Raw genomic sequence first — 9,464 nt, 5'->3', positions numbered from 1 at the left:
CTCAAACACTCCCTAATCCTGCCATGCACACAGTGTGCAATAACATATATCCATAATAAGCAGCACTTACAGTGCTTGACATCTTCAAAGGTCTCTATAAACCTGAGTTAATTAATCTGTTGCAACACCCCTGTGGGCTAAGCATAATTATTCTGCAGAAGCTGAAACAGAGAGGTCAAATGAGTTACAGTGGGCCACAAAAAGTAAGGGGCAGAGGAGGGCTGAGAGCGCTGCCGCCGCCTAGCTCTGCCCCCATGCCTCTCCTCTTCTTGCCCTTACATGCCCCAGACTCTCAAATATGTGTAAAAATAACAAAAAACCAAAAACAAACAAACAAAAAAACCGAAATGCATAACATTGTGAAGGTTTTTATATGGCATTTATTTAGAACAACCTGCCATTAACGGTAGTTTTGTCTTCTGGAAGTAAGGTGACCCTAAAGTCACATACAAGACCCTGAAGTGACTATAAAGCTCCCCATTGCTCAACCCATCATTAATATTGCACATGGGAATCAGGACATTAAGTCTCAGAGTTTAAATCAGAGCTAAAATCCAGCATCCTGGTTTGGATTTGGTGCATGGATTTAGAGTACTAGTTAAGGTTGGACCCTATTTCCAAAGTTTGCCTGGGGGAAGATTTGCAGTGTCTCTCTCTTTGGAAGCATCTCCACACCTCTACAGATATTTTGGGTATTTGTCTGTTACATTTGATGAAAAGTTGGGGTTTGCTTGTTTTTACCCCAAATTTTCTTGATTAATGTAAATATACAAATTCAAGATCATATTCACATTTTTGCTTTGGTGAATTGCTTAATTTAGAACAAGATGTAAGATTTATTATCCATATGCTTTGAACAGAATGTTTGAAATTTCCAATCTAAATGATTTTATCTAAGATTTCTCTTAATATTTCTGTTTAAATAAATGTGTCAGAGAACTGCTTTGCACTGACATTTGCCACAACCATGGATGTATTTAGAAGGGCACTTCTGAACTGCCTGAAGCAACCCTCCCTTAGTAGAAGGCAGATCTGCCCTGGTGACCTCAGCAATGCAAATTGAGATCAACATGCCACAGCTCCAGCATGTTTTCAAGTCGTGCTTATACATCATCCAGTACTCTGATTTTCAAGTGTGCTTCATGCCTTGCCATCAGCAAGTCAAGGGTGCTCAGCTCCTGCAGAAAATAAGCACAAAAGTATACAACAAAAGCATAATTAGTGAATGAGTCATTAATTCTAATTATTCTGCAGCAGAATCAGATCTGTTCCATCAGGGGGTAGCAGGTAGCTCTAACTGACTGTTAACAATGTAAAACACATCCATCACAGTCACTTCATTCCCTCGGGGGAACATCAAGGAAAGAAAGAGAAGGATGCTGGAGCAGAGAAGTGCTGTAAGGCCCTCATTCTGCAAAACACTGAAATATGGGCATTTCAGCCATGCTGACTTCAGCAGGCATGGAAAAAAACTCAGCCTTAGATACTCAGCATCAGCAAAATGCCAGTTTATTGAGATAACCAGACCTAAGGGAAAAAAAACCCAAATTTCTTTAACTTATTACACGTATAATCCCCTGCTGCCTTTTGGTTGTGACTGTGGTCAAACACCAGGCTTATAGTGTCGCAATCCTGTGGGTTTTAATGGATCTGGTTCTCATTCACTATGGGTGAGGTCAGGGTTAGCCCATGAAAGGAACTCTGTGCCAATTCCAGAGCTTTTGCATATGGTTTCTTAATCAGGTCTTTATTAATTCCTGCTTCAAGGTGCCTAGTTTAAAATAAAATGATTTTTCATTTTCTAGCCCAGCACATTGAATATCAGAAAGATAAGAGGTGGTTTTCTGCTTAATGCCTGGCACTAAGAGCTGATCCAACCCATGTACTGGCTCTGAGCATCTTCAAAGGCTTCAAAAAATTTTAGAAAATATTCTATCAAAATCATTCCTGTTGGTTAGGATACATATTGAGTGAGAAATCAAAACAATCCCTGGTGTTACTTTGGCCTTGTCAGTGGATTAATTCCCAGAATTACTTTAATCTATTACCTTTGCTTTCATTTTCTATTAAACATTTGTAAAAAAAGATCAATAAGGAAACAAAGATGGACAGATAAAGCAGACATGGAAGCAGAACTAAGAATAACCTGGTGAACTGCTCTCACTGGACAGTATAAATATTCCTTTCAGGTTAAAAATATTTCTTTGAGGATACAGAGTGCTTAAACACCAGAATAGATTTCTGACAATGCACTTCCTCACAACCAAGGGAGCAACATGTTTTTGCCAGTAAAGAATATGCTCTGCTTTGCAGAGGAAACTCCTTTTGGCTAATTTTGCCATGGAAACTCCAGGTCTGACTATAAAAAGATCACCTTATCTCCTGACAAATATCCTTATGATGGGAATAGCAAAAAACGAAGAGTGGCTGGTGTGAATCCCAAGTGCAGGAGTTGCTACTGCTGCAGAGCAGTCACGGGGCAGCCTGGCATAGGCTGGTCTGCATGAACAGCAGCACTGAGCACCCAGACACCTCCACATCAGTAATCAAATCCGGACTAAAACCAGCCTTAACTTCCCTCTGCCCAAATCCCCCATCCCAAAAGCCACTGATGCATTTCCCTTCCACTTCCAAGACAACTAGGAATTGACCAGACATGAGAATAAGGCCCAGCATTTTCAGCTTCAAAGGAATTTCTGACCCAGAGGTTTCTCACATTGCTCCTCTGACCAGTGACTCTCTGAGGCTGCTCTGTGTGGGGTGTAGCAGAGCAGTTGTGTCAGGGGATGAGCCGTGCTCTGGAGGTGCTCTGATATCTTTGGATCAGTCTGCAGACACTTCAAGCTTGCTGTTTGCTCCTGGCAACAGGAGGCCACTTTGATGCATCTTTAACTCAGATGTTTTCAATTCCCCTAAAGGAGATAATATAGATTAATATAATAATAATAATAATAATAATAATAATAATAATAATAATAATACACATATAAATGATCTAATAATCTGGTGATGATGGATGAAGAGGACCAATGTGGTCACTAGAATACTTATAATGAATCTTTTTACAGATGTAATGGCTTCCATGTTTAATTATGAGTTCTGTCCTGCTGTTTTTGTCAGACAGACCATTATTGAGGCACTGTGGGTGACTGATGGCTGATGGCTACACACACAGCTAAAAAAGAGCACAGGTAAGGGAAAGGCCAGTCCAAATAATCAGAGAACAGACAAACTTGTGATAAAAGAGTAATCAAATGATGCACTGTCTTTCCTATGTAATCCCAAACACCATAGTGATTTATAGCAAGAAAAGGCAGTCTGACAAAAGTTTTATCTTTTTTCTCTACAGTTAGAGAATTTGGAAATAGCCATGATTTTATTTCCTATTGCACTAGATTCTGTCACAACACCTCTGGATGCCCTGAAGAGTGAGGCTGCACAGATTAGTTGGTTTCCATCACACTCCAGTGAAAGAACAGGCAGCATTTAGGAAGAGGGTGACCTGTAGTCCATAATATCATGCTCTTAAACAGAAAGATACATTGTAGCTCTTGTTTCTATATGGCAGAAAATCCAGAAAAAAGAATGCCTTTTCCTCTTCTAAATTAAAAAAAAACCCGAACAACCCCAAACCTAAAAAACCAAACAATTTGCAAGTGTTGAAAATTATTTTGGAAAGTGGTTTGTGCTAATTCTGCAAACCACAACAGAGCTGTAGCAGGTAGAAACACACTTTCATCGTATTTATTTCTCTCCATCTTTAAATACTGGGTTTGTTTGGATAAGTTTCTCCTTCAAATCTGCTCATATGGCAGATATTTTCTTGGTTATGAAGTGTCTGGCCACACAAGTACAGACACAGACATGTCCAATGAGCTTATGGTCTTTCTATCCTGTATTAACATTAGGCCAAATTTGGCTTTGCTTTTCCGTCAAGCTCTTCTGTATCAATGGTGCAAAAATCAACAGAGCTGATTTTCCCTACACATGGGACTGCATTTTTTTGTGTGCACACGTAGCAGCACGAGTTAATTTATGCCAAAATCAGGAAGGATATGCTGCAATTTGCTGTATCCAGCATGAAGGCTGCTGGGCAGATGGCGGCATACACTGGGCACAGCACCTGCACTCAAGCTGGCTGAAGCACACACAGATTGGCCTTGTCTTTGAAAGATGTTTGCTGGGCAATGACGCAGGTGAAATCCCACTTTACACAGCTTTGGGTCTCCAACATCTATACCCCCCTACTGTGACCACCTCCAATGTCTCCTGTGAGTTCTTTCATGCCAAAGGAGTACAAGCAGGGACTTGCCACAGGGACTTCTATACCTTTCAGGTCTCAGCGATTGTACTATTTTGTGACCAGAATTGACCGGCCGGTTTAGAAAGCCCAGCCCTTCCCCTCCTCCTCCTGATCATCGTCCCCGCTGAGAATTCCTGGGAATTTCTGTTGAACTCTGCCTGTGCTGGGCGTGCATGCCCCGGTTTGCCTCTGCGCACTCTGCAGAGATGAGCACCTCCAGAGGGAGCATTCGCCCCATCTTAAAACACCATCTAAGCAAGAGCAGGAATCTCCTTTCGCAATTTAGCTGGTTAAGAACACGTGAAATGCATCCCACCCCAGCTTGGCATTGTAAGTGCCAATGCTTTGGTTGGCTTTGGCATGTCAGAGCGTGTAGAATTAGGGGTGAGAAATAGCTCTTTCCATATTGCCAGAAGGTAAAGCAGTTCAGGAGGGACTGTAGGTACCTGGGTGCATTAACAGGTAAGTGACAAGAGTACAGTCCCTGCTCACCAGTGACAGATTTCTCACTGTATAACACATAAGTGGGGCTTTGAGCAGTAACCAAGTCCTGAGGCGGAGTGTGAAACACTTGATATTTGGTTGTGTTGTGTAGCTGCTGAAGCACATACAGACTTATGGAGATTTGCAGATCCAAGAAGCAGAGAAGTCCTTCCACACGGTGTATGGAGCTGGTACATGATTTCTTGGCCTTTTGGGGTGACCTACATCCGGGTTGCAGACAGTCAGAACCCTGAGAGGTACCAGCAGGATGGGCAGAGCAGTTCTGCCATGAGTGAAAGCAGTTCCTCTTCAACGGGCTCTTGTCTGTATGTGGTGCTCACTTAGTCCCTCATACCAGTGACACACTGTTAAATTTATAATGATGCCTTACAGTGCTATAAAACATGAACTCCAGCTTCACACTTTAGATTGAAATGTGTTCCAGGCATTTTGTACTTCATGGAAAATACATCAGAAAAATGTGATGTCTTACTTGTTATTTTACTATTTGGTCTCCAGTAAAAATCTCGTTGATACTGTTTTTGTGATTTTGTATGTTTATTTGTGGGGAGGAAAGGAAGGCTGAGCTTGAGTTCTTCTACAGAGAAATGTTACTTAATAACTAGAAGAAAGCAGGTGAGTTGGGATTCTGCAGTTGTCCTTTCAGCAAATTAACTAGTGTAAGGCAGGAACATTCACTTCAAAAAGAGGAGAAAGTTCAGTGTTCAAAATCATCCTTTGCCTTTCAATACTTGGGATCATATGTGCAGAAGAACAAAAAAAAGGGCTTTTATTAATTTTCCCAAATTCATAAGGAAATTGTGTTATACTTTTAAATGTAATAGGGAAAAGACTTTTGGATGGTTTTGTTACAAAAAAAAAAAAATTAAAAAACCTGAAGACCCACAAATTTGGTGGTACATAACTAGTTCTACATCAATGAACTCCTTGATTAAACAAGACAGAGACAAGATCTAAAGAAAGCCTTTTCCTGTATAGCTCCTGTGTATCTCTGCTTCACATTCACTCTTCAGGGACGTTGACAAAGTGTGAGACCACGTTAACTGTCAAACAACTACAAAACAAATGTGTAAAACCTTCTGGAAGTACATAACTTAAAACTGAGTAATTGTGAGACCTTACAGCCTTCACTAACTTTGTCTCTTGCCTGTTGTCTGTCATCTCTTTGACTCAGACAAGAAGTTACCCTGTGGTACAGGTGGTGGTTTCTCCAGTTGCTGTAGAAAAGGGTTGCTGAGATGCTGGTCTGGGGATGTCAGATCTCTGGGTGCATCTATTTTTAAAGTAGAAAAAAGCAAAGAGCAAACTAGCGGGATTCTGAAGGATCCTTCTTGTGACTGACAAAAATTTTCAGGCTGAACCCTGCAGCCCACATGCAGGGTCCACAAAAGAAAAAATCACTGAAAATCCAAACACAGGAATTCACTGATAATTTTATTCTGGGGCAAGAAGTTGACTTTCTGCAAACTGAGAGTGATGATAACTGCTAAAGGCCTTATTTTGGACAGAAGGGGTTAGAGGCATGTGCTGGGCAAGGGGGCAGGAGAGGCAGAGGAGCTGGGCAGGAAGTGCTCAGGGAGAGCACGATCTCTTGCAGGAAAAGAGGGGCAGGGATAGGGGATATGAAGTGAAGAGCAAGCCCAGGTCCCCTGCGTGAGGAGGGGGAAAAGGAAATGATCAAAACCTCTGGCACACAAATCCCCTCTTTGCCAGACCACATCCTTTGCTAAGAGACTTTCATGTGAGAGACGAGCACCTGCACAGGGCAGCATCACATTTCTTGTAAGAGCTCTGTGAAGCTCTTCCGTAGAAATGCACTAAAACATCCCTGGGGTGCTGTCACAGAAGTAATAACACCCACTCCCTCTATCCATTTCCCACTATCTGTGCATCCACAAACCTCATAAAAAGATAGGTCCTCCTTATAGTTTCTGATCATGTTTTATAATTTAATCAAGAGTAATATCCTTCTCCTAATTGACTCTGTTATAACAGCCTTGTTCAAAAATACCAATTCCAGAAATGTCCTACAGAAATTACTATAAAAATTCTGTGGCTTCTTCAATTAGTTTTTAAAGAAATTTTGATGTTCCTGTGGAGTAGGCACTTCAAGAGAATTATGGAAAATGGAAAAGTAATCATGATCTTGTACTTAAAAGTCAAAATGCTCAAAGAGGCTCATGAAAGCCTCAGTTCTGCCTCCATGAATGGTGTGATTTCTCTGAACTTGGGTGGAAGCAGGCAGGATAGTCCTTATAGCAGGGTTGGGCCAGGAAATACACAACTTAGGAAATACAGTCAATTAACTTATGCTTTTATAGAAACTGGTTCCGATCATGTTGACATTGTTTTTAAATTCCATTCTAGTGCAAGAGAAAACACTGATTTCCTGCAGAGTTGACCACATGTCCACTACACAGACAATATGTGAGTAAATTACAACCTACTTTCCCATCAACTCTGCTTTACCTAGATTACTTTTTTCTCGCCCATGCTGCACACAGTAATTTTCAAAACAAAGTGAATAAACCAACATAAGCATTTAAGTGCGTTTCCACCGATTCCCATACTTAAATTAAACATGCAAATGAAAACATTAAAAGGAATGACTTATTCATGTTCTTAGGCAAAGCATACATATTAAATTAATGTATATGTATCAAAGAAGGCATTAAGTGCTGACTCTTGGAAAGTCTGTGTAAGAAACTGTACAACAGACTGCTCATTTAATATTTTTTATTGCTTATTATGAAACTTAGAAAAACTGACTGTATTGATTCTATCGTAAATATGTCAATATATTCTCATTTAGAACAACCTCCTCATTTCAGTGAAGCACAGGCCATTTTAGGCATTTAAAGTACAAGTTTCATCTCTTTAACATTTTAGGAGTGTGTGTCACATTAACAACTGTACAAAGGAATAACTTCTTTGATGTAACATGTCAGTTGGGAAGTTATCAGTAATACAAAGTAGCTACATAAGATTGCTGTGCAAAGCTTCAGCAATACAAAAGAAAATATAGTTTTAAGAATGACAGAGATTGGTTTTAATTAGTACCTTTCCTTTGAATCTTGTTTTTATTTGTTTCTCTGGTGAAAATTACATGTGCACTTATTTTTCGATCTCTTAAGGACACAAGAGTAGAGTAGATGGGAGAAAATCATCCAGTGATGCTTTTGTGGAGGGACTTCTGTCTGCCAAAGAGGTGAAGGCTTAAGTAACCTGCAGTTTAAGTCTCAGAGTTCTTAGCAAGGAAAGGTGAAAGCTTGTCAAGTTTAAAAAAACACAACAAATAGCTCAAGGACAGAGCTGTAAAGGATGGTTTTGGCACATTCAATTACTGGAAAGCTTTCACAGAAGGAAAATTGTCTTCAGTGGCTGGACTGCCTTTGTACATGGAGTATCAAAGTGCCAGGATTAAGGCTGGAACAGGCTCAAGTTATCTCACCCAGGTTAATAAGTAGGAAATGTGAAATGGAATAAGTGAGGAAGAAAGAAAAAACCAGCATAGCCAAGATAGAAATCTGCAAAGCAAGGAGAAAACACAGTCACATTCACAGGATGGGTGGCCAGGTAAGCAAAAGGCAGTGGAACAACTTCACTTGCAAGGAAATTGAGAGACATGGGGTGCAAGAGCTGATTGCTTGGACACTGAGCAATGAGCCCATGCAGTGAGATGTAGGAGCCAAATCCTCTGGTGTAGCACCTGCAGCCAGGCTTTTGCCAGGGATGTTCCTTTTGGCTGCAGTACAGCCCTCTGAGGAAGGAAGAACCCAGGACAGATGGGGAGAGAGTGACAGGAGAACACTGCACACTACTGATGAGATAATGTGCAGAGAAGGAAAAGCATCATACAATAAAATGAATCAAGGCCCATTGCCTTCTTGAAAATCACTATAAAAATTACGTGTTACTACAGCAATAGCACAGATCCACTAGAGACCCTCTAGATAAAATCTGACAATGGCTGTCAGACAGTGGAATAGTATTAGTCAACAGAACATGTGGGAGTTCTGCTCCTAGAGATAGATCAGAGTAGAATTATGTCGATAATAAAATTGAGACTACAAGTGATAACAGAGCTCTCATGTTCTTAAATCTGGACCCTTTTTAAGAATATATTTATCAACCTTCCAGGAGCTAGTGCTAGTTCAGACATAACAAGAATGTTACAGAAGTGGAGGCTGTAGAAAATAGCCCTGATCAAGCAGATCATAGAGCTGTTCGATAAAAATGAACAGAAAGATAAAAAACCCTGTGCTTTTCTGGGTTCTTCTGTTCGACTCTTTTCAACCTCAAACAAGTGAAATCAACTGAGCTGAGGACCTTGAAGACTTGGCTACAAAGGAGATTCCTGAAGTCAAAGATATATAATTGAGTCTGTGTTTCAGGAAGGAGAAAAAACTTACATAGAAGAACTCCAGACCTAATTGGTGACAATCCAACTTGAAAATGATAGGAGAAGTAGGCAAAGAGTCTGCAAGAAATGGAAAAAAAGGGGCTGACTAAGATGGAAAATTGTATCTTGGAGGTCAGAAAGTGTGGGGAGAAAGTGAGATCTTTCAAAAGCTGGTCTGTGTTACACCTTGCAAAGGAAATTAAAAACACGTTGTAAAATGTTCTTTAGTCATATAAACAAAGTGAGAGCAAAAAG

Source organism: Pithys albifrons, chromosome 2 (assembly GCF_047495875.1).
Source record: "Pithys albifrons albifrons isolate INPA30051 chromosome 2, PitAlb_v1, whole genome shotgun sequence".
Classification (NCBI taxonomy): domain Eukaryota; kingdom Metazoa; phylum Chordata; class Aves; order Passeriformes; family Thamnophilidae; genus Pithys; species Pithys albifrons.
Note: the sequence above shows the minus strand (reverse complement) of the source record.